Here is a 25,206-nt window from a genome sequence, read left to right as displayed (position 1 = left end):
TTATCTTACTAAGTGAAGTAAGTCAGAGAAAGACAAATTTCATGACATCATTTATATGCAGAATGTAAAAAATGTTACAAATGAACTTATTTATGAAACAGAAACAGACTCACAGACATAGAAAACAAACTTATGGCTACCAAAGGAGAAAGGGAGGGGGAGGGATAAATTAGGAGTTTGGGATTAACAGATACACACTACTGTATATAAAAGAAACAACAAGGTCCTACTGTATAGCACAGGGAACTATATTCAATATCTTGTAATAACCTATAATGGAAGAGAATCTGAAAAAGAACATATATGTATGCATAACTGAATCACTGTGCTGTATACCTGAAACTAACACAGCAGTGTAAATCAGCTATACTTCAATTAAAAAAAAAAAACTGGTAAGTGAACAAGATATTGTGGAGGTTGGGAAGTGAAGGACTTGGTGAGGTGCAGGGAGGCCACTGCTCTGGGTACCGGTGCCCTCCACAAGGCCGGCTTAGAACAGCGTGGTCCCGATCTTCTAGCTCTCAGGTTACGCCATCTGCTTGGTTATCCCATATCTGCCCCCGCCATTATTACTGCCATCTACTGGACTTCACGTCGCTCCTGCACATCCACCACCAACTCAGTCTTCTTGCTGCGTCCACAGGATGACGCACCCCACACCCAAGCCTCAGAGCTTCTTCGCCTCTTCAGTGCCAGTGACATTCACCACACCGTACTGGAGCTATTCGTACCTTTTGGCCGTGTGCTGGATATCGCTGTCCTTCAGAAACATTTTACCTCTGAAATCTCCAATTCCAAAATCCTACTCTAAGAGCAAAAAAATCCTGTCTTTACAGCCCAGTGCTGGGTGAAATATGGCCACGGCAGCGACTCCCATCAGGAGATGGAATCTATTTCCCTTCCTCTTGAATGTGAGTGACTTCCTGGCCCAACCCAAAAGAATGTGGTGAATGTGACGCTGTGTGAGTTCCGGAATGAAGGCCTCCACAGGCCCCGCAGCTCCACCTTCGTGCTACTGGAGCAACCTCAAGGCTGTCCTCTGAGGCCCGCCCAGCAGAAGATGAGGATTCAGTGAGGAAAACCGAGGCAGTCCGGCCCGATGGCCATCACCAAATGCCACATAATGGGAGGCCATCTTGAATCCTCTAGGCCGGCCAACCCTCCAGCTGAATGTTGTTTTATGAGTGAACCGGCTGAAACCAGCTGAGGAATCACCCAGCCAACCTACAGAATCCTAAGAAATAATAAACTGTTGCTTTAAGCCACCAACTTTCGGGGTGGTTTGTTTCAGAGCGATAGTTAATTGAAACATATACATTATTCTTTAGGAACATCTCCAGAACCTCGACTCCTCCATTAAAAACTAATATATACATTTCCATATCAGACGATAGGATGATCTTTTCTACCTAGGGTTGAGGAATCATGCCAACGCTTATCTACACCATCACCCTCAACTTCTTGCACTGCACTGTGCAGTAGGCAAAATAATGGTCCCTCGAAGATGTCCATGTTCTAATCTCCGGGACCTGTGAATATGTTCTGTTACACGGCATGCGGGAATAGGTAGCAAATGGGACTGAGGTTGCTAACCAGCTGACTTTACTATAAAGAGATTATCCTGGATTATCTGAGTAGGCCCAGTGTAATCACAAGAGTCCTTTACATGTGGAAGAAGGAGGCAAGAAGGAGGCAAGAAGGAGGCAGAAGGTCAGAGTCGGAGAGAAATAAAGGACGACTCTGAAGATAGAGGGAAGGGCCCTAAACCAAGAAATGCAGGTAACCTCTGGGAGCTGGGACAGGTGGGGAAGCAGATTCTCCCCTGGGGCCTCCAGCAGGAACACAGCCTGCCAACACCTTGATTTTTACCCCGGTGAGACCCGTTTCAGGCTTCTGACCTCCAGAACTATAAGATAATACATCTGTTGGTTTAAGACATTTAACTTTGGGTAACTTGTTACAGCAGCAGTAGGAAACTAACACAGCTTGCTTTAGCCGCACAAAATGGCTTTCAAAATTCTAAACACTGGGGACTTCCCTGGCGGCCCACGGATTAAGACTCCGCGCTCCCCATGCAGGGGGTGCGCGTTCCATCCCTGGTCAGGGAGCTAAGATCCCACGTGCTGCATGGCGTGGCCAAAAAAAAAAAAATTCTAAACGTTGTGTGTACCTCCGCAATTCTTCATCTGCCTGGTGAATTCTATTCATTCCCTAAAATCTTATTCAGATAATACCTCCTCTAAAAAGCTTTCATAATTGCCCCACCTCCCCACAGACTAAATTACTTGCTCCTCTGTACCAATAAATGGTTTTAGGAGAAGCAGTCAAAAACATAGATACTCTCTTTCTCTTCCTCTCTCTCACACTCATTTTTTCTTATATTAGCAAATCACTGAATGGTGGTCTGTGACCTTTTAATTTTTTTTCCCTGCGGCTGTAACTTCAAAGTGCCCGTCTTGTTCACTGAATGAATCATCAGCTGTTTCTGGGGTACTACTATATACGGAAGTGCTTGGAATATATGAGCATACGATGCCCCTCTTCTATAAAGCTGTGTCATGGGTCCCTAATATACTCCTGGGCAAACCATGGGCAAAACAGTGATGGAGCCTAACATGACCCTAGCTGCCCTAGGCTGCTTGCTTTTCAAAGCATGTTCCTTCCTGTGATGGTTCCCCACACCCACCTTCAGTCCTTGAGATGATGGCCTTTGTGCTGTCCTGTTCTCTTAAGAAACAGGTTCTCAGGACGTCTCAGGCACGTTCGCTTCCTCAGTCACACGACAGCTAGGTGACCGTCAGAGTCTTGTCTCCATAACTGAATAATTCAGAGGCACTGTGGCTTATAAAACTCTAGATGTTTCCGCGTGTCCCAGGTGGGTGCACATTAGGATAGGGCCACTATCTGAATTCAGGTAAGGGTGCAGATCTCTTCTAACACTAGAAATTCAGACATTAGAGCGGGTGGCAAGGAAAGATTTATCACTTGTCTAAGATGCCTCACTGAGCATCTCCTAATTCCTCTGCATCACCCCACTCTCGGAATATGCCGCCTCTTACTGTCACTTTTTCCGTATCTTTTGTTATATTTGCTACTGCAGTCAAGGCCAGGTGAGCAGTCTGCTTAAACACAGAAATCTAAGGCCCATAGAGGGGCCTTTGTACTTTAAGCTCCATTCGGCTGTTACTAACAGTTTGAACAGGGCTCTTGCACAGCCACTAAACTTTCTTGTCCTTTAGAAAAGCATATACTCTGAACATTAAGAAATAATTTAACTTGGTCATTAAAAAATACTAGCGGAACAAATTTCAGCGTCTTTGAAGAGTTAACTTTGAAAGAAAAACTGAGAATTTTATATTATTGGCCGGAACAAAAGGGAAATGTTAAGAGTTGCATAATAACTATAGCCAACAGCCAAGTTTCAACTGTGCAGATTTCATTATCCTGAGCTCTTAATCACCAGTCCTAGTGAGGCAGGAGCTGCCTTATGCATTATATAAACATCTCAGCTGGAATGGAGAATGGGTCCAGACCTGGGGAAAGAGACAGTCGGGGCTGGGCTGGGCTGGGCTGCGCTGGGCTTCCCTAGATCAAAACTTCACCGAAATATATCTCCAGGATAATACTGCCTTTCATCATTCAGAGCAACAATATTTTTTCAATTGAAAGTTGTGATCAAAACAAAAAAGAGATTAAGTAACAGAAAAAGCACTGCAGAGAAGTCCAGGAATACAGATAATACAGGGACACTTTTAGAAACATTCACTCGTTCTCAGCAGAGCCCTGTGAAGACCTACACCAGATCACGTTCCTTCCTTTCTAAAAACTCAGTGTCAGTGGGGAAGGTGGGCCAGGATTCGAAATAGACTTCTCCTTCTGTCTATCCACTGCCCTTAATACATGCTGTCTCAGTGAAAGACAACAAATCAGAAACAGCTTAAAAGGTGCATACAAATTCCAGGGTAGGTTTCAAAACCACCATAAGTAAAGTGTGGGCTACATGCCTACAAACATGCCAGGTAACCTCGCCTTTGATGTTGACTGTGCCGTTATTTCTGCTCAAATGCCCTTTCTCGTGCCCCCGATCCATCCGCTGAAATAGTTCTTAGGACTCGGGCTGTCATAGTTAAAGAAACAGAGGCTGCACTTACTGAGTGCCAGGCCTACAGGTGGACAGCAGCAGACAGGCCAGGGGTGGTGCCGGCCCTCAGGGACCCTCACAGTCAGGTGGGGAGGGACCACTAAACCTGGGGACATAACTGTACGTTTGATAAGCTCCCTGAGGAAGAACGAAAGGGGTTATGAGAGGAAATGATGGGTGGGAGGTCTCCACAAGGAGGTTCCATTTCCCTGCTCTCAAGAATGAGAAGGGCCCCGTCACGAGATGGGAACGAAGCAGGTGGGAAAAGCTCAAGTGTAGGGAACTGGGGCAAGAGAGGGCTGCAAGGCAGGAAGGGGCCAGGTCACACACGGCCTTTTAGGCCACGGTCAGGAGTCTCGATGTTATTCTCAGTGAAGTGAGAAGCCACTGAGGTGTTTTCAGCAGAGGAATAACAGGTTCTGACTTGCTTTTTTTTTTAAAGGATCATTGGTTTCACCGAGACTGCCGTGTGGAGAGCATGTGGGGGGATTCTGAGCAGTGGCCGAGGCCCAGCTAGGAAGCTCCTAAGTTCTCCAGGAGGGAAAGGGTGGTGTGGCTGGGACCAGGGTGGAATCAGCAGAGATGGAGCAAAGCAGACACATTCAAGTTCATTTTGGATCGAGAAGCACTTAGCACGTTCTCCCTTTATCCTGTCTCCTAGGGTATTTATCAAATTCTTGTTTTGTAATATTCACAGTTAGGCTCACCAAGATTATGCACTTTTGACAACAGAGACTGTTATTCACCTTTAAATCCTCAGATCCTTTCATGGTGCCTTGGCCGTATGTGGCTTGCCGTAAATATCTGTTCACTTGCATATACAGCATGGTCATTCCACCTTCCTTAGGAAGCCTTCCACCTGGGGCTGGCAGAGACCTGGCGCTCGGCTGTCTCTGGTGACTGATAATTAAGCCCATGGCCTCGAAAGCTGCGGCATGTTGCCAAGCCTGCAGAGGAACACGTTGAGGGACATCTGTGTGGCCCATCATGAGAGCTGTCTCTGACAGATGGCAGTGCACCAGCCATGGCTCCCCCAGCAGGAAGAGCATCAGTAACCATGGGAACCACCACGGACCAAGGTCCAGGCCCCTCCACCAAACGGGAAGGCAGAGGAGCCCCGATATAGGCAGATAAGAGTGGCTTCGGGCTGGACCTGATTTAGAAAAATAAACGAATGTGGTCTTTCGCTGTGCCCTAGTGCCTATAGCCAATTTATGAATCTTGATAATATCTATGTATAAGGGACGTATAAAGTTCTCATCCACTTTTAGACTTTGACATCCTAATTCAAGGGATTCCCAACTCTCTTCACTGCTTGGCTGAAAAAGAAGAGGAAAAGGGAGGCATCCACTACATAGGGAGAAAGATTCATAACTGATACGAACATGAGTCTGGAAGACAGAGTTCACTCTATGCCTACAAGAGCCACATCACAAAAGGCAATTAGCTGGACTTAAGGCAAGTTAGCCATGAAAGCACAGATGCCTTGGACCCCTCTCTACCCATGTCTCACTAAAATTAACCTTATTCTGTACAGATAGCAGACTCCAAAACAGTACCAGAAACTAAGAGTAAGAAGTATCCATTCACCAGAAACTGCAAAGATCTCCACCCAGTTCACTTCCATGGAGCCAAATGAGAAGGTCACTCTTTTCCACGGGGAAGAGAGTTGGCCTGGAGGGAAGCAGGAGGCTCTTTGCCACAGATGCCTGTGATCTGGAGTGATACGAGCTGGACTCACTGGGACAGGGTGGAAAGAGGAGATTGTGGAGCCGCTGGAGAGCCATTACGATGCCAGCAGGCTGCTGTCATTGCCCCTTCCTGAGGCTGGGCCGGGCAGACAGCACCGAGCATGGAGGAGACGCGTTTTTGCTTCCTTCAGCTGGCCCCGCCAGGCTGTTTCCGCTTTGACACTGCAAACAGAAGAGACTGAGCTTGCGATGTTGACGCCAGAGGGAGTGCGGTGAGGGCGTACGAGGCTGGACGTCGGTATATCCTCTGTGGTGACACTCCTCACGTTAGTCCTTATCTCACCCTCCTAAGTCCTCAACCCGAACCAAACTGAATAGCTTTGCTTGTCCGCTGGGGACTGGGTGGGTTCCTGGATCTCTACAGAGCCCTGCCTTGGTCCCTGAAAGCCTACGGTTATTCCAAGCCTTTGGAATGTAAATATACTTCAATCCTTTTTTATATGGATGGACTAAACAGTGACCATTCAACATATGGTCTATTAAAAACCTGGACACAAAAAAATACATGCACTCCAGTGTTCATTGCGGCACTATTTACAATAGCCAGGACATGGAAGCAACCTAAATGTCCATCAATGGAGGAATGGATAAAGAAGATGTGGTACATATACACCACGGAATACTACTCAGCCATAAAAAAGAATGAAATAATGACATTTCCAGCGACATGGATGGACCTAGAGATTCTCATATTGAATGAAGTAAGTCAAACAGAGAAAGACAAATATCATATGATATTGCTTATATGTGGAATCTAAAAAAATGGTACAAATGAACCTATTTACAAAACAGAAATAGAGTCACAGATGTAGAAAATAAACTTATGGTTACCAAAGGGGAAAGTGGGGGGGAAGGATAAATTGGGAGATTGGGATTGACATGTACACACTACCATATACAAAATAGATAACTAATAAGAACCTACCGTATAGCACAGGGAACTCTACTCAGTACTCTGTAAGGACCTATATGGGAAAAGAATCTAAAAAAGAGTGGAGGGACTTCCCTGGTGGCACAGTGGTTAAGAATCTACCTACCAATGCAGGGGACACGGGTTCGATCCCTGGTCCGGGAAGATCCCACATGCTGTGGAGCAACTAAGCCCGTGTGCCACAACTTCTGAGCCTGCGCGCTAGAGGCCACGAGCCACAGCTACTGAGCCCACATGCTGCAACTACTGAAGCCCGTGTGCCTAGAGCCTGTGCTCTGCAACAAGAGAAGCCACTGCGGTGAGAAGCCCGCGCACCACAAACAGAGAAAGCCCGTGTGCAGCAACGAAGACCCAATGCAGCCAAAAAAAAAAAAAAGAGTGGATATATGTATGTGGATAACTGATTCACTTTTCTATACAGCAGGAACTAACACAACATTGTAAATCAACTATACTCCAATTAAAATTAATAAAAAAGAAAAGTACAAGAAATTAGCTAAAGACATAGAGAAAATTCTTCTACTGAAGTAGATATGCTCTAAGAAACATAAGAAGAAAAATCCTATCCATGTACTTGATCACGCAGAAGAAGATAATGCAGGTATACTAACAGCAGATGAGGCTATAAGTAGGCAATAGAACATGGTAAGTAAAGGCCATGTATAAATGGAATATGAGTCAGCCAAATTCAAAACCATACTGGCAACAGTCAATAGCAGCCTTGAAAATGTAGTAAAATGAATCCGTGAGGTAGAGGGCAAACATGAGAAACTCTAAATCCAGAAGTAAGGCCCTCTGAAAATGATGTAACGGAAGATATCAGGTAAGAGGCTGTTGAAAAGCAATCCCATAGATAGTAGGGCTCTTGAAGAAATAAGGTTGCAAAATGTGATTTAATAGAACAAATTTTTCCCAGTACTAAAAGGAAGATGTAGTGGGGAGAAAAAGAAGGAGAAGATAAGAAGACTCCAAAGCTATATATTTTTCAGCAAAAAATAATTGTATAATAATCCTGTAAGTATCTTAGCAAAACATCTTCTAAAACTAATGGCGAAAAACATTTCTATCAAGAAAGGATAATACAGATGACCATATACTTCACCAATACATTATTTTAATGCAGTAGAAACCACAGAGCTTTCAAAGGAAAAGGATATAATAACAAATTTGTGAATCAGGTCAAATTAATATTGGTGTGAAGGCAACATAAAGTTATTTTTGGATATTAAAGACTCAGGGGGTGGGACTTCCCTGGTGGTCTAGTGGTAAAGAATCCGCCTTCCAATGCAGGAGACGTGGGTTTGATCCCTGGTCGGGGAACTAAGATCCCACATGCCACGGGACAACTAAGCCCACGCGCCACAGCTACTGAGCTTGCGCGCCTCAACTAGAGAGAGAAAACCCACACGCCACAACTAGAGAGAAGACCACACGCTGCAATGAAAGATCCCATGTACCGCAACTAAGACCCAATGCAGACCAAAAAAAAAAAAAGTCATCTGCATTACTAAAAAAAAAAAAAGACTTGGGGGCAAAACCTCAAATGTCTTTAAGGAATTAAACTGCTCAAAGATACTTGCCAAAACACCCAGAGATAATTAGAAATGAAAAAAATGGACATTTCAGTTTCAAAGAACTGTGGAAACCAGAACCAGTCGAGAATATAAGACCAGCCTACAGTTATTTAGCCTTTGGTTTCAAATTCATATAGAAAAATTATCTGTAAAAGATAATTAGAAGGTAAAAAAGAGCAATTCATAGTAGAAGCATAGCAGTAATAATGACCCTTGATAGATTAAAAGGCATGTAATAAAAAGGAAGACAAATTCTATAAGTAAAAAGAGAAGTTAATGCAAATAACTGACATGAGATGAATAATCAGAATCACCATCAGATGAAGAAAGCAAAAGTGAAATACAACACACGGAGGGCTTGAGTAGCATAAAAAGTGGCATTAAGTTAATAGATAACCCACATTTAAAAAAATCTATAAGAGAGTGCTTTCTTTTCAAGTGTTCTTGGCACCTTTATAAAAGTTGACTACATATGGACTGATCATAAAGACAAATATCCTTCAAAACATAAGTTATAGCAACCAAATTCTCTAGCCACAAAGAAAGAAATGAAAAAGTTAAGAGGAAAGGTTTTATGACAGCAACCAAGAAACTCAACCACTTGGAAACTTGAAAAATACCCATCTAAGAACTTTATAAATGGAAAATGTTTAAAAGCAAACATATTTATCACATCTTTATTAAGAATAAGGAAAAATTGCAAACCACTTGTCTATGATAAGTCGGGGGATAATTATTTAAGGTACTTGGTATGTGATCTTGGGCAAATTACTTAATCTTTCTAAGCCTCTATTTCCTTGTCTGTAAACTGGGGATGACTTCCCTCAATGGTTGCTGTGAAGATGAAATTAGATAATGCTTATAAAATATTTTAATCACTATGCCAGCCATCAAGAGAACATTCAGTAAGTCTGATCTGTTAAGATTATCATTATTTAAAATTATGTTTACATTAAGTTTGCAGTCACTGAGAGAAGTGCTAATGTATCACTACGGAGGGGAAAGTGCAGGAGAGTCATCTGAAATATAGTTGACAAAAACTACATAAAATGAATATGTGTAACTCGAATAAAATCAAGCCTCCTTGTTCTCTCCCTCTAAGTACCACCTTACCACAGTGACACATCTAAAAGGGACAAAAATGTGACTTTTAGAAAGCCTTGAAAACAATACAGGTATTGAAGAATAGAGAGATGTGGTTCACATAATGTATCAGGCATCTTGCAGCGAAACTTCTAAAAAGTCTCTTTGGGATGTTTCCCTGAAGAGTTCTGCCTCCATGGCAACTGCTCAAACCTGTCTTTTTGCCTCTCGGGACCCTAGAGCTTTTCCCTTCAGGTGTTGCTTCATCCCCCCTCACAGGGCTGGCCATTGCTCTCTGCCTCTCTCACATGCATTCCCCTCAGCCAACGAACGGATCTTCCTTGGGGACCCGCCCTTTGTTTGGAGGGGAAGAGATGGGTGGGTTTTGATAAGTGAATACTTAAAATTTAATAAATTGTGCCCTTGCCATCTAAAGGGCAACAATACCAGTCTCCTCCTCCTGCAACAATACATGGAAAATAAATTGGAAGGAAGTACACTAAACAGATGCCAGTGATTGTGGCTGGATCATGGGGCTGTAACTTGTTGCCAGTTTTCTGCTTTCCTGTAGTTTCCAAATTTTCTACGGTGAAAATATATTACCTCTTTTTGGTAAACTGCGATAAAATTTACATGCCAAAAAACTCACCCTTTTAAAGTGTGCAATTCAGGTTTTTTTTTTTATTATATTCACAAAGTTGTACACCTATTCCCACTATCTAATTCTAAAACATTTTCATCATCCCTAAAAGAAACCTTGTGCCCATTAGCAGACATTCTTGTTCCCTCCTCCCTCCAGCTCTGGAAACCATTAATTTACTTTCTGTTGCTATGGACTTTCCTACTCTGGACATTTCTTATAAATGGAACCATACGAGAGATGGCCTTTTGTGTCTGTCTTCTTCTACTTAGCATAATGTTTTCAAGTTCATCCATGTTGTAGCATGTATTAGTACCTCATTCCTTTTTATTGGCTAAATAATATTCTTAGATGTATTACTTCTATAATGGGAAAACTATTTTAAAAAAAGTAATGAGTACATAAGCATAACCCTTGATTGTTAATTCTACTAAGAGTACACTGGTACACTCCGGTAATAATAAAAAATGATTTTTGATGATAGATTAATTATTTTTCAAAATCATGTATTTAAAAAGCATAGTGAGCCTATTAAACCTGTTTTTTTCTGACTCAACCTCTCAACTAAAAAGAACATAGGAACCTAGGGCTTCCCTGGTGGCACAGTGGTTGAGAGTCCGCCTGCCGATGCAGGGGACACGGGTTCGTGCCCCGGTCTGGGAAGATCCCACATGCCGCGGAGCGGCTGGGCCCGTGAGCCATGGCCGCTGAGCGGGCACGTCCAGAGCCTGTGCTCTGCAACGGGAGAGGCCACAACAGCGAGAGGCCCGCGTACCGCAAAAAAAAAAGAACATAGGAACCTAAATGATATCTTGCTGAATATCAGACATAGCAATTGAGCCAAAAGAGACAGCTGTGGACAACCAGGATACTTAATATATGATTCTATTTCAAAGAGATGAAAAATTCTTGGCTTTTAAATTTTGAGTGTTTAAAGGGAATACTTACGGTAATGAAAATGAGCAATTTTAAGAAATTGTGGGAACTTAGCCCATGAACTATTCTGTGGCAATCAATTGTAGCTAAGATTTTTTTAAGTTGGATAATGTAGTATAATCAGCTTTATATTCATTAAGAAAAAAAGTTCCAAATTCGTTTGTATGCCTGTTGTGTATTTGTATACCTGCAAATCACAAACACATAAATATTGCACACTCAGTGCATGAATTTAATGTTATAATTTTTACTCGGAAAGGCAGATTCTACATATTCTCAGTTGCAAGGGAGATAGTTTGATCAAAGCTGACTGCAGCTAGCTCATATTAAGGAAGGGTTCAGTCAAAAATCAAATTCTGTAAATGAGTGACTTACCCAGGACATAAAATTTGAAGCGGTTCAGACATACTGATGGTGCAGTGGGGTGGTGACCAGAAGTGGGGTTCTTGATCTAGGTGTTGGTTACAGACGTATGTTCCGTTTGCAAAAATTCATCAAACTGTACACAAACAAACTGATCTAGACACATTTCTCTATGCATGTTATACTTCAATATCCTTTTTTAAAGTCAAAAATATATATAAAGCAACAAAGGACACTATACATTGTTTTCAGAGGGCCTGTAGTCCTCATATGGGTGAGCCTTAGCCAAAGGCTGGATCAGGAAGCTTTGTCAAGAATTGATAATGAAAATATTGGTCAAGTCTTTAAAGAGATGTCAAAGTGCTCGTTTGAGAAAGTTCATATCAAGTCTGCGGACTAGATGCCCTTAAAAATCCGTCCTTGTATAGAGAAGTCTCTATAGTCCTCTGTCATAAATTGTTCATTCCAAGTATTCTCTAAAGATGTCACTTGGGTTAGCGTCTGAAGCACCGGAAAGACCACCTGCTGCGAAACCTTCAGATATGATGACAATCAAACAATTGCATTTAATCATTGATGAGACTATAACATGTCGGTTAGGATTAGCTTATGCTCTCATTCAGGCAAATGAAGAAAACTATTCCCCCACCACCACCTGTCCCCCAGGATTTCTTAGCAACATTAGACCAGAAACACAAAAATGCTGGTAGACAAAAACCTTAAAAATCTCGTATTTTATTCGAGGTTATTGGCTGCCAGCAACGTGTGGATTCTAGCTAGTATTTTCAGAACATGTTCTTATACCCTCCAACTCTAGGTAGGAATTATTACATGAAAGATTGTACATTATTTAAAAGCAGGATGAGGCACTGTTAGTGGGAGTGGAAGATGGTATCATTATTTTGGAGTGCCACTGGCACTCAAAAGACTTTAAAATGTCCATAACTTTCATCCAGTTATAAGACTTTACTCCTAAAAAACTATTTAGGATTACAAAAAGATTCCATTAAAGGAGTGTTCATCATATTACTGTGGAAACAAAATATTGGAAACAATTTTAGAAATCCAACCACAGGGGAGGGATTTTTAAAAAGTGTCCATATAATGGGAGAGTATATAGCAGTTAAAAATATGTTATAGGAGTACATTTATTATTTCAGTTAGAGGTTCATGAGTAACACCATTCCTTAAAAATCATGTACCTAAAAAAAATTATGTACCTAAATGTACAGAAAAATATTTGGGAGATACGTTAAAATATTAATGCCAACTGGGATTATAACTGATTTAATTTTTCTTTTTTTCTTATCTACATACATATTCCATCTTTTCTATAATGAACATGTGTTATTTTGTAACAAAGACATTTTACAAAAAAGTGAGGTTGGGGAGGTAGGAAAACCAGGGACTATGATATTTATGTGTGTGGGAATACATTCTTCTTTCATTAAGTGGAATTAGTGTCTATTCTTTACTTTTTCTCTGCATATCATGAAAGCTGTAAGTGATGTTGCCTTTCACATGGCAGGAAACAGCCTTGCTGCTGTTGGCACCTTTCTTTCCATTCTGAGCACCCATCCTACTCCATCAACAGCATCATCTTGGAGCTCCTGGCCATTCAGCTCCCTTGACTTCTATCAAAGGAACTAATATCTCAATAGGCCCAAAGGCACAAATTACACAGCCACTCAGCCTAGAACGACACAGCAGGGCTACACTGGCTGCACACGAGGTGTAGAACAAGCCCACGGCAACACCTCCTTCTGTACTCTCTCCAGATCAAATCATGAGACTTCGAGAGATGTCAGTTCTCGTGTCAGAAGAGAGTCCCTGGTCTACTTCAAATAAATCAATTTTGAAAAATTTAGAATCGGAAATATTCCAAAGGATTGCCGTTGATTTTGGTTTGATACACACAAAGGGAAACAATTTCCCTTCCTTGAAGCCTCTTTCCAGGAGCCTTAACGCTCGGCTGCCAGATTTAGCCTTGGCTCCATCTCTACCATGTCTAATATTCCTCCGTGCTATTGATGTGAGGCCAAATCGCCTCTCTATTTAGAGTGCACAAGAGCAGATGTCTTGACGAAAGGGGGTGTTGGTGAACCTATATTGAAAAGGGCCAGGAGAACGTGCTGTAATGAATGGAAGCACACAGCTTCACGGCCTAAGGTGTTAAAAGTACATTCACACGAAAGAAGCAATAGCTTCGGTCACATCATATGAGAAATAAAAGACAGGAGGGGAAATGATAGAGGAGGCAGTCAAGAAATCAGCTGCTCATTCGAATCACTGGGGGAATTTGTTTCGTTTCAAATACTGCCGCCTGCGCAAGAATGTCCTTGGTAGCACTACTTGTGATAGTCAACAACTGGAAACAAACCGTCGACAGTATGATGGATATAGAAATAATAAATTGAGGCCTGTTCACACAATGGAATATTATACAGCACTAAAAATGGATGAACTGGGACTTCCCTGCTGGTCCAGTGGGTAAGACTCCACGTTCCCAATGCAGGGGCCCGGGTTCGATCCCTGGACGGGGAACTAGATCCCACATGCATGCTGCAACTAAGAGCCCGCATGCCGCAACAAAGATCCCATGCGCCGCAACTAAGACCTGGTGCGGCCAAATAAATAGATAAAATAAAAATTTAAAAGAAGGTAAAATTGAAGAGCTTCTTTAAGAAACAATGGATGAACTACGGCTGCATATATTATAATGAATCTTCCAAACATAATATTGAGGGGAAGAGGCCAGACACAAAAGAGATTGCATTTATATAAAAGTTCACAACCAGGCAAAACTAATCCCTGGTATTAGAAGTCAAGGCAGTGGTTGGCTCAATTGGGTAGTGATTGAATAGGGCCTTAAGAAGAGATTCTGGGTGCTGGTGATGTTCTGTTTCTATATTCAGGTGTTAGTTAGATTAGGTGAAGGTGTGCGGTCAGTTTGTGATTAATTCTTTAAGTTATATACTTATGATTTGTGTATTTTTCTTGAAATAAGATACAGTTCAATAAAAATGTTTAACAAATCCAGATTCCTGGGCCCTGACATGAATTTCCTAAAGCTGTAGGTTGTAAATTCCTGGGGGTATTCCAGTGTACAGCAAAGGCTGAGAATCACCGGGACCAGATGATCCAGGTCCAGTGGTGCGCTGGAGCCAGCCTCTACGAGCCCACGAACCAACTGTTAAATGTTCAGGACTTTTGCAAACCTGTTAAAATAGGGTCAGTGTTGAAAATTAAAGTAGATAAAGTTTCAATTCAATAAAGTATACTAAAAACAAAGGTACTAAATACTCAGAACTCACCCCTTTGTATTTACTTTACTGTTATCTATATTTCGAGGTTATCTGTGCACATTTTACCTGTATGGTGGAAAGGCTATGTAACGGTGTGCTACTGTACCATCTCTCTCCAATGCCAGCTCAGTCACAATGATGGCTTCAAATTGGCCATGATGGGAGTATTTATACCAGTGAAACTGGCAACCGCTTCACATCAGGGCTTGCTTTCTTGTTCTGTTGATCGTCTTGACTTAAGAAAGTGATTTAAAAATGTTAACAATGCAGATTAAACTTAATAGTGTGTAATATGTTTAGCTGTTACATTATGAACAGGACATTTAAGGAAATATCTTATTATATTTAAAAGCTATTAGCTGGTTCAGCAGTCATTCATATCTTTTTTTTTTTTTTTTCATTCATATCTTTTTTTTTGCGGTACGCGGGCCTCTCACTGTTGTGGCCTCTCCCGTTGCGGAGCACAGGCTCCGGATGCGCAGGCTCAGCGGCCATGGCTCACGGGCCCAGCCGCTCCGCGGCATGTGGGATCCTCCCGGACCGGGGCACGAACCCGTGTCCCCTGCATCAGCAGGCAGACTCTTAACCACTGAGCCACCAGGGAAGCCCCATATCTTTGATGAATGCGTACAGTTCTGACATATGTCTTCGTTATTTCACTTTTATCTTACTCATTAACATAAGGAAAAGTATCAGACAACGTTTATATGGGAATTACACTCATCAGTTGTACCATAGGTGAGTTCTCAAAAAGCAACAAGTGTTTTGTGAGACTAACCAATTAGCTAGATGGAGTTCACAACAAAGAGGATTCTTTATTTTATTATTATTTATAAATTGTATGCTACACACATCCTTTGTCAGTAAAATTTTTAATCAACTTATGTATGCACATAAATGCATTCCTTTATTCCCCAGAGTGCTGGTTGATTTACTAGCATATCCCTTTCAAGTTTAAGATTCCATGACTCTCTATTATAATTTAAGAAAGAAGCAAACAAAATAAGATGGGAGCCTTACAGCCTCCAAGGCGTGAGTTTCAGCATCAGATAGAGTAATGACTATACTTTAGAGAGTACAGTATATTTCACTACTCAAAATGTGGTCCTCGGACCAGTAGCGCTGGCATCAGTGAGGAGCCCCTGGGAAACGCATCATCTCAGGTCTCATCCTAGAACTTCTGAATCAGAGTCTGCTTTTTATCGAGATGCCTAGGTGATGTGTATGTACATTAAAGTTTGAGAAGCACTGCTTTAAAGCACTGCTTTAAAAATAAACTTCTTAGTATGAACTGAAACTTGTATAACCGATCAGTTGGTGATCTGTAAGCATCTCGCACCAGTTGAGCCGCAGCACTGGGGAAAACAACTAATCGCTACACCGAAGCCTGAAGAAAAGGACATACATCTTGCCATTTGTCACATCTGTCAAATACTGAAAAGGGAAACTGAGCCACTAGGAAAATAAAGGCCATTCTAGGCCACTTGGCCTATTAATGTCAAAAACAGGGGGGAAAGTACAAGTAAGAAAATAATCGTTATCAGTAGCTTTCCTGCATGTATATGATGAGTAGGACACATTGCCAAAGGCTTGGTTCCTAAAACCCAAAGCTGGGCAGCAAGGGCCACATGACAAAGTGTGGTAGCTGGAGAGAGGATGTGATGAAACACTTCCCAGGGATGTAATTTAGGCCAGGGTAGCTATCAAGTGCTGAGGGTGAAAGGGGGAAATTGTAGTGCTTATGTATTTCCCAGTCAATAAAGCAGTCGGCAACCCAGGGCAAAGAGAAAAGACAGGGCCAATGCACAGGAAAGATTCAATACTAGAGTTAATTGAAATGATGGGAGGAAGCTCTCACATGTTTTGAAATTGAAAGCAAAATTGTTTTACTGGCAACACTATTCTCTGGAAATATTTCTTAGTTATTTGGCTGAAAACATAGTGGATACTTTGAGATGCAAAGGTCTATGTGGAAAACACGTTAGATACTTAAACAGTGTCTGGAAGGAAATGAGAGCCACAGATCTCCAAGAGGAGCTTGGTATTAGTCCGAGGCAGAAACCGAAGCAATAAAATAATTCAAGTAAACCCTGGCAACCCTAGACCATGAAGAAGACAAATGTAATTGTACCCAGGCGTGCCCACGCCACTGGTACTCAGAGACGCCGCTGGTACTGAGACACGATTGGGCCCATTTTCACCCAAGAAAAAAGGTCACTGTAATCATCCCTTGCAATATCAGACTTCAGATGACTGAAGAACATTTAGCAGCAAAATGACATGAATGCCCTTATGTGTCATAACATTTTCCCTTAAGATACCTTAGCACGGCTAGGAAGAGAACTCACCCTTACTGAGCACCTACTATCTGTTTTACATGTGTGATTTCATAGCATCCTCATAACCCTCTGACACAGGTGATACTGTTAGCATTTTACAGACGAGCAAAATAAGGTTCAAAGAAGTATGTCACCCACATCACACAGTTAATAAAAAGCCAGAACTCTAGAGACAAAATTAAAAAGCTCCATACTTGATGAAAACAGGTATCTCAACAAAGGCAGCTTGGAAGGGATCAAGAGTATGGAGCTGTTATGGTTCGAATACGAGGCAAGACTGGTCTATATTGGTGTCAGTGAAGGTAAGTGAGGCTTCTCCTAGAACCCACCTTATCTTTACATTGCTGGAATCCTCTTATCACCCACTTCTGGCTGTATATTAGGTTTCAGATGTATTTCAAACTTGATAGCTGTAATTTGGGCTAAGTTGGAGGCTTCTGAAGACTTGGCACGTTTCAGGCAGTGTTATGTAATAGAACTGAGTCCTGGGCTGGGCCTTGGAAACCTGGGTTCAGTTCCAGCTGTGCCACTTATGAACTGTAAGAGTGGCGAGTTACATTGCTTCTCTGGGTGGCAGATTTTTTTCACTTACATGAGGTTGGATTAAGTATCCTTAAGAACCTTTCTGGGTCCATGATTCAACCCTCCATGACTCAACTGCTTACAATTGTGACTTCCATCAAAATATATTAGAAATGACCTGAAGAGTTAACAAGTCTGTCCAGACAAGACTGCTGAGTGGTTCAAGTTACCAAATATAAAACAAAACAAAAAAACAAAACAAAACAAACCCCAAAATTCAAAAAACCCTACAAGAATAATTACTTAACTCCTGTACTCTACCATCTGCAAGAATAACCTGGAATTTAATGTTTTTAAAGTGGTTTTTTCCCCCCAGGATATATTTAAAACAAATATATATTCAAGTTCTTAGATCTGGGTACAAATCCAAGCTCTACCTCTAATTAGTTCTCTGACTTAACATATCTGAGTTTCCCTTAGGCTTCTGTAAAATTGGAATTAATAATGAATATTAGCTGTAATGCAGTAAAGTGTCTGGCATCTAGTAGGAGCATAATAAGTACTGGTTATTGTTATTCCAGTGGTCATTAGGGGTCTGGACTACCACTGGGTAACAATTCAGAGGAAACTTCTCCACAGAGGGATGGAGCCTGAGACTGTACCTCATTAGCACTGGGAACTTGCCATTCATCTGTGTCTATGCAATAACAAACTCAGGTGCAGAGTGGAGAAATGTAATCATGCTTCTTCTGGACCTACGTGCATCTATCTCTTTCTTTCTTTGTAAAAACCTTCTAATTCACCCTCAGTGGATAAAACCTTGTAAGAGAAATGCTGATGTATTTGACAGGACAGCTGGAGGGAGGGAGTGTCTGAAGACAGGAGTGTCCTGGGACATCTGGAAAGAGTGCCTGTCAGACCCACATTTCATTTTAGTGGTTTTTTTTTTTTTTTTTTTTTGCCTATTTCCCAGTTTCTGCCCAATGCGCACAAAGAACAAAAGATTCTAGGAGGAGGTGACTTGACTTTGCTTATAAGCCCCACCAAAAAAACCGAACAATTTTGATGCTGACATGTCAATAACCAATCCATGCACATCCCATCCGTTTGAGTGACTGCTTCTTGCCCTCCCTGCCAAAGCTCTCCCTTTCCCCATCCCCTCCCCCGGCACTCAAACACTCTCCCACCCCCTCCCCCTTTCTACAAACGCCACACTTTTTGTGACTTATTTTTCCTTCCCCGTCCAAATTTTGCTTTGGTGTTGCCAGGTTGGTGGGAAGCCTGGGTGAACAAAAGAAGATGAACACAAGAACCAGATTCCAATTGCCTGTACTCTTTGAACCCCATCCTTCACATAATGAGGTTGAACTGCCTGTTTTCTAAAAGGAAGACCAATAGAAAGGTTAATGAAAAAATTCCTGTTTTCTACAGGTAAATTTCCTGAGCAAAAAAACACAGTAAAGTGTCAAATATTTCCAGGCGTGTTTTAAGATAAGTCAAGTATATTAACCAAAGTCTCTGAAGTTCAAAAAAGCAAACAAATGATTGCTAATTAAATTACTACTGGAGATACCATGCTCATTCTGAAGCTTCTTTCGGTGCTAACATCATAGGATTCAGAGTATAATTTTACTCTTTAAGTAATTATAGGTTTATAGCTGTTATACGGATAATTTACGACATACCATGGTCATAGCTAAGCAAACATCAGTTGATAATGAGGCCTTAACCTGTAATGGGATCTTCCCAGTCTAACAGTGCTCTTATGATCTATTTTGTAATGATACACTATATAACAACTTTTACAGGACAAAGGTGTAATAAGACAGCTTATAACAACCCCTTAAATGCTTAAAAGTATCTCTTGACTAATTAAGCTTTTAGGGTTATTAGCTTGGGTTGGGGTTTTTCAGTACATTAAAAAAGATGATATAGTAAAGCTTTCTCTAGTAATCTATTCCCCATTTTATTTTTTATTATCCCTTTATATAATACCCTCTGAGAAGGATTAACAACTGTTACAAATTATTCTACAAAAAGTAGGAGGGGAGTATGAAAGGGGGGAAGGAGACGGTTGTCAACTCCGGCAAAAACTGAAAATGTCCTGCTTAATCTTTAAATACTGGCCATTTTCAGAACTTTAGCTGGTATTTAACTATTAGGTATCCAAATCTATCTACGTGGCACATATCAGACAAACTGAGGTTTCAGAAGGAATCTGGTATGCCAAATGGTAATGCTTTCTCATTGATGCTGTGAAGATTCAGACAGCTCACAATTTTGTTTCAACGCTTTTGAAGCAATAACACCTTGAGTTTGAGATACTGTAATTTAGCAGTTCTAAACGAATGCATGTCTCCCTCTTGGTTTGAAATTCTACATTCTGTCTTTCTTCAATCTCTCACCCTTTTATTATCTATCCTGACAAAAATGTGCTTGGAAATTCTTTTCCATGCATACATAGAACTGCAAAGTAGTCCCACAGGGTGGAAAATGCTGAACTTCTCGTAAATGTACCATTGACCCTCAGTTCAAACTTCTGGCATGTATGATCTTGATTTATTTCTCACTTTTCCTACATGAATGTTTAATATCTTGTCTTTTAAATCTGTTTGTGAGATCCTTAAAACCAGAGACCCCATGGTAAAAACTTTCTTAAATTTTGACAGGGCCATGCCAGAAAGTACATATGAATACTTAATATTTTGCTGTTTTACAATACTTAAGAGAATGGAATTTATTCTTTTGTAACAGCTGTGCCACTGAATGTTACTACATAAGCTGTAATTACCAAGTTATCTCAGGCAAGTCGCTTAACCTTTCGTGGTCCCAGTTTCTCTACTGGAGATAAGATTTTTCCAATTAGAGAATTTAGGTTTTGGAGTAAGACAGCATTTGAAAAAAAATATTATTTCTTCCATTTACTAGAGAAGCAGGAATTGAACCTATTACCTAACCTCTCTGACCTTTCAATTCCTCACCTGTCCTTTGGCGACCAAGGGAGTAGTTACACCTAACAGGGATTTTTTTGATGCAGATTGAGAACATAGTATAAAGAATGCGGCACGTTACCTGAACTTTGGTTCATGCTCAAAAATGTCAAGTATTATTGTATCAATTTTCTTTCAGCTTTAGAGCGCTAAGATTAGCATAGATGTAAAATCTTAATTATCAAGCACCCAAATCCCCAGTATCTTCAGCTATTTTGGCGCCACTTGGATCCCCAAAGTGAAAATGAAAAGTCTTTAAAGAACATACTGATTCAAGGCCCATTTTAGTACCACTTTGCTCAGAGTAAATAGAATAATTTTAATAATCACTGAAATTGTGATATTCATAATTGAGTCAATAAAAACATGACAAAGACGAACCGTTTTAAGACAGATGACTAAGAAACTTGTTCTGAAATGCATGCTCAGAATTAGACACAGGATGTCAGCAATTTATGGTCATGGGTTTGCACAAAGAACACTGACCTGGCTTGCTGGAAGTGAAGAACAGAACACCCTGCTCACAGCTGGACTTACCTACACAAAAGAGAGAAATACTTTATAAATCCTACTGCTTGCTAGGAGCACATGGGGAGCCACTGACATTTTAAACATACATTGTTTTCCTTTTTTTCCCCCCAAAAGGGCAGAATCTGCTTTACTTCTGCCAAGTGTCGGTGTTAAAATGGCATTTCTTGGGGTCATATACCTCCTGAAATGGCTAGGTTAACTTTTTGCAGCATTTCTGAAAGTCTGTTTCTGAGCCTTTGGGGATGATACAGAATAAAGCATGTAACCACAAACTCAGGAATAGGAACAAGGAAAACCTTACAGGCATTTAACAATATGGAAGTCAACGAAGTGGACACGCTATTCTTCCAAAATAGCATTTTTTGGACCATATTATCATAAGTAAAAGTCCAAATGATTCTGGTTTTTACTATTTGATTACATTTGTATAGTTAATAAGTTATGCTGTTGTGCCAGTGACATCAAACTACCTATGTTTCTATTTTCACCTCTGTGATCACAATAGCCCCTATGCACTTAAATTTACGCTCCTCTCAAAACAACAATCAATGGCGCAAGCTTAGAGCACTATGATTTCATTGCTTCCGACTGAGTTTTCAAAGTCTTCCACGCTGGGATGAACAAGTTAAATCCCCTTCCCACTAATATGTCCAAATACAATCCAGGTATCTCAGAGGAAACCCCAGTTGAATAATAATTTGCTGCCCACTTCACCTGCGGAGCGGTGTGTAGACATTATTTACATTGAAAAGAGCTTGTGTTTCTTTTCTAGCAATCAGTGACCCTCTTGGGCATCTACAGAGTTACCGGAAATGAAATATAACTCCAAATTTCTGAAGAGTGTTTTTAAACAAACTTATCTGTATGTTTAGAAAAGCCTAGCGTTTGCTGCACACAGAGCCTATTGGCTATTTATATCTGCTGATAGTGAGAGCACAGTTATACAGAGATGAAAACTACTGATAACATACTTCTGCAGCTTAGAGGGGATCCACAATACGGTGTAGAATATGCAGCACTGCCCCGGTTGGTGGTGGGGAGCCCCAAACTAGTGAAACCTCAAGCTGAGCGTCTGGCTGGGGTTCAACAGAGCTGCGTGAACAGCACGGGTTGGGGGAAGTTCAAAGTCAAGGCGACTCCTCTGGTCTTAACTTCCTAGGTCTTCCTAGGTCTGGGTGCCTTTGTGTATATACCGATCTTCGTACCTTTCCCCGCCCCCAACCCCAGCAAACGTGTGCAGTCAGCTCGAAAGGCACCGCTCGTGTGCTGACGTGCAAAACCAAGTCAGAACCCTGCGCCTGGCGCTCCCCTCTAAGTTTCTGGCTCCTCCAAGTCTAAATATTGACACTGCTCCTCGGTTGAGATGTTTGATACTGAGGGTAGAAACGGCAGAGCGACAGTAGGATCGGGTGGTCCATTTTTACATAGCTGGGCCTTCCTTCCACTTCGTCTTCTGTAGTAGGGGTTGGATTCCCTGTCTGCATATCCCCACCCCCCGTTTTTCTCCCCGAAAGCTGAGCGCGCAGAGACAAGGTAAGGTGTTTTGCCAGCCCCTCATGGCAGCTCCTACTGTTGTCACAGCAACTCACAACAGACTCCATGGACACCGGCTGGTGGTGGGGAGCGCCGAACTCTGGGCTGACCGGTCAGGGGGGTGCAAGAGCCCAAGGGGCTCGGGTATCCCCCTCTGCAGTCCCACCACCGTCCTTCCAAGGAAAAGAGCCCTCTGGTCTGCGCGGCACCCCGCCCCGCCCGCCTGCAAAGGGTGCCTGTTGTGCATTTTCTCAGCTCCAAGTTAGGGGTGCGGCTGGACGGGCGCTCCTAGGAATCTCTTCTGCTTGCCTCTGATGGCGGGGCTCCCGGCCTCGCGAGACAGGCGAGGGCGGCTCCCAGAGCAGCTCGGTCCCACGACTCTCGCTCGGGACGCTGCCCGCCGCGTGGCGCGCGGCCCGGGGCTCCCACAGGCCACCCGCCGGGGCCGGGGCGGGTGGAGCGAGGCTCCGCGGCGGCCGCTCGGAGAAGTTTCACAGCATAGCGCACTCACGACACAGAACCTACCCTGAAGCCGAGCGAGACGCCAGCTCTCTCCGCCTTCAAGGGCTGGGGGAGCGGGGGGCGGGGGGGGGCGCTGGCCCCCGCCACTCAGCAGCAGCCACGACTGCGCGCGGTCGCGGGTGTGCGGGGCCCCTGCGCGCGGCGCGCCGCCCGCCGCCCAACTTTGCACAAAGGCAGCATGGCACTGCCTCGCCTCCCGGGCTCGCCCGGCGCCGCGGCCGCTCTTCCCGGTGCCGGGCCGGAGGGGCTCGCCCCTTTCCGCCGCCGCCCCCCAGCCCTCCCCTTTTCCTCCCGCCCCCACCCGGCTTTCAGGCTGGCTGGCCGGCCGGGCGGAACAGAGCGCTCGGCACCCAGCTCCGCCGCCTTGGCGGCCGCCGCTCGCTCCGTGACGTTAGCAGCCTTCGCGGCTATTTATAGCCACACGGTTGGATTTCATTCATGAAACCGGGGCCTGGTGTGTCTGTGCGCTGGGGCGCGGGTTGCAAAGGTGCCTCCGCTTGACGCGGACCCGGGGGGGGCCCAGCCTCGGAGGCAGACTGCCCGGGGCTGACGTGCGCAGTACCTGGCAGACCCCAGCCCCACTCGCTAGCGGCCGGGCGGGGAGGGGCAGGACGACCAGGCCCCCCCCCGCCCCCACCTCCACCCCACCCCACCCCGTCCTCTGTCCCCAGCACTCCACCCATTCCCGTACAACTGCTGGCCCTTTGTCCCAGGCTCCGGAAAAGTAAGTTGGGCCACTAACCGGCTGGGCGGCATGGTTTTCTTCCCCCAAGGAGCTGACCGGCCGCGGACTCCGAGGGAGGACATGGGCTTTTGTTTCAAAACCGAGCCCAGCTGCTGACTAAGGGCTGCGTTAGCCCAGCCTGCTCCTCCCCTGGGCGCTGCACGTGTTGGCCGGCTCCCCCCTCTGGGTTACCTTCCTCTGTGACTTGGCTCGTGGGGGTCCCCGCAGGGGGCGGTAAGGTCACACGGGCTGCCCCCCGAGTAAGTAGGCGATTTACAACCGCCTACAAATGGCTGAGTGAGGAAGTGAAATTGATTCTGGCCGCTCGTGGGTTGTCAAAATTCTTGGATGCCCACGACAGTCCATCCTTCCTCGTGAACTCTTTCTTACTCTTCCAGGCTGACTTTGAGCTTTGAGGACAGGACCAGGGGCAGTTTTCATGCACGCACGTAAAAGGTACTTATTTAGTGTCGACATACAGTGTGTCAGGTACCCTGTCAAGCTCTAAGGAGGTGACAGCGAACACAACCAACCTGGTGCCGGCCCTCAACGTGCTTTCAGTCAGCCTATTAAAATTACTGTGTTTTAAACCTCCTTATTCCCAGCTTATAAACAGGCAATTAGGAGATAAAGGTATTGATGTGTTCAGCTACCTTAAGGGGCTTGTTCCTTTAATAAACCTTCAACGAGAAGGCTGTCTGTGTACTAAGGGCTGGGGATACAAAGATGGCAACAATGTCCTCGAGGAGTTCTCAGCTAATGGGTTCCTGAAGGTTTGCAGGGCTGGGAAAGAGGGACCCACATTCTATTGCAAAGGCTGTCTCTTTGTGTTATCCCTCAAGAAACAGAACATTAGAAAAAAATTATACATGCGAACATACCCCTCTCTCCCTCAGTTTCTTCCAAGAAACCATCTTCAGATTCCCAGATGGAATACTTGCTCTCCCTTCGTAGGCTCCCCAGATGAGTTTTACTACATTGGATATTCCTACTCTTCCTCACTAGGTTATATTCCCTTTGGGGACCAAGTCTTGCCTGGTGCTCTCTGAATTTCCCAGAGACCCCAGAATATAGTGATATTCAGTGTTTTTACAAGGAAGGTTATTAAGGGCAACCTGCTTTGTTTAAGCCATCCTCACTGAACTGTCTGTTGGGAATGGAATTATTAGTCCCTAATCTTTGATACCCAGAGAAGAGGATAATGAAAAGTCAAGTATGGGCGTCTATTCTAAGAACTTCAGCACAGATACATGAGGGGGTGATCATTTACTTGGCACAAAACAGACTTTGCTTAGTCTATGTAAAAGTGACTCCATTTTGA

General features: G+C 43.3%; 1 protein-coding gene across 4 annotated transcripts in view; it reads right to left on the bottom strand.

Annotated features, from left to right (window-relative positions):
* The window catches only part of RHOBTB1 (Rho related BTB domain containing 1), a 68,427-nt gene extending 44,412 nt beyond the window's left edge, over nucleotides 1-24,015 (bottom strand). Inside the window, exons 1-2 of one of the 4 annotated variants that reach the window (XM_030843956.2) lie at nucleotides 23,904-24,015; nucleotides 21,062-21,112 (exon numbers count right to left, since the gene is read on the bottom strand). The gene's annotated coding sequence lies outside the window, so the exon portion shown is untranslated. Of the gene's footprint in view, nucleotides 1-4,887; nucleotides 5,000-21,061; nucleotides 21,113-23,164; nucleotides 23,361-23,903 lie in introns of those variants that run through there. The other 3 variants (XM_030843955.3, XM_060286454.2, XM_060286453.1) reach the window with 3 other exon arrangements.
* Nucleotides 24,016-25,206: the final 1,191 nt, after the last annotated feature.

The sequence above is a fragment of the Globicephala melas genome, chromosome 16, assembly GCF_963455315.2.
Source record: "Globicephala melas chromosome 16, mGloMel1.2, whole genome shotgun sequence".
Taxonomy (NCBI): Eukaryota; Metazoa; Chordata; class Mammalia; order Artiodactyla; family Delphinidae; genus Globicephala; species Globicephala melas.
The sequence above is the reverse complement of the archived record's forward strand: the minus strand, read 5'-3'. Positions and strand labels throughout refer to the sequence as shown.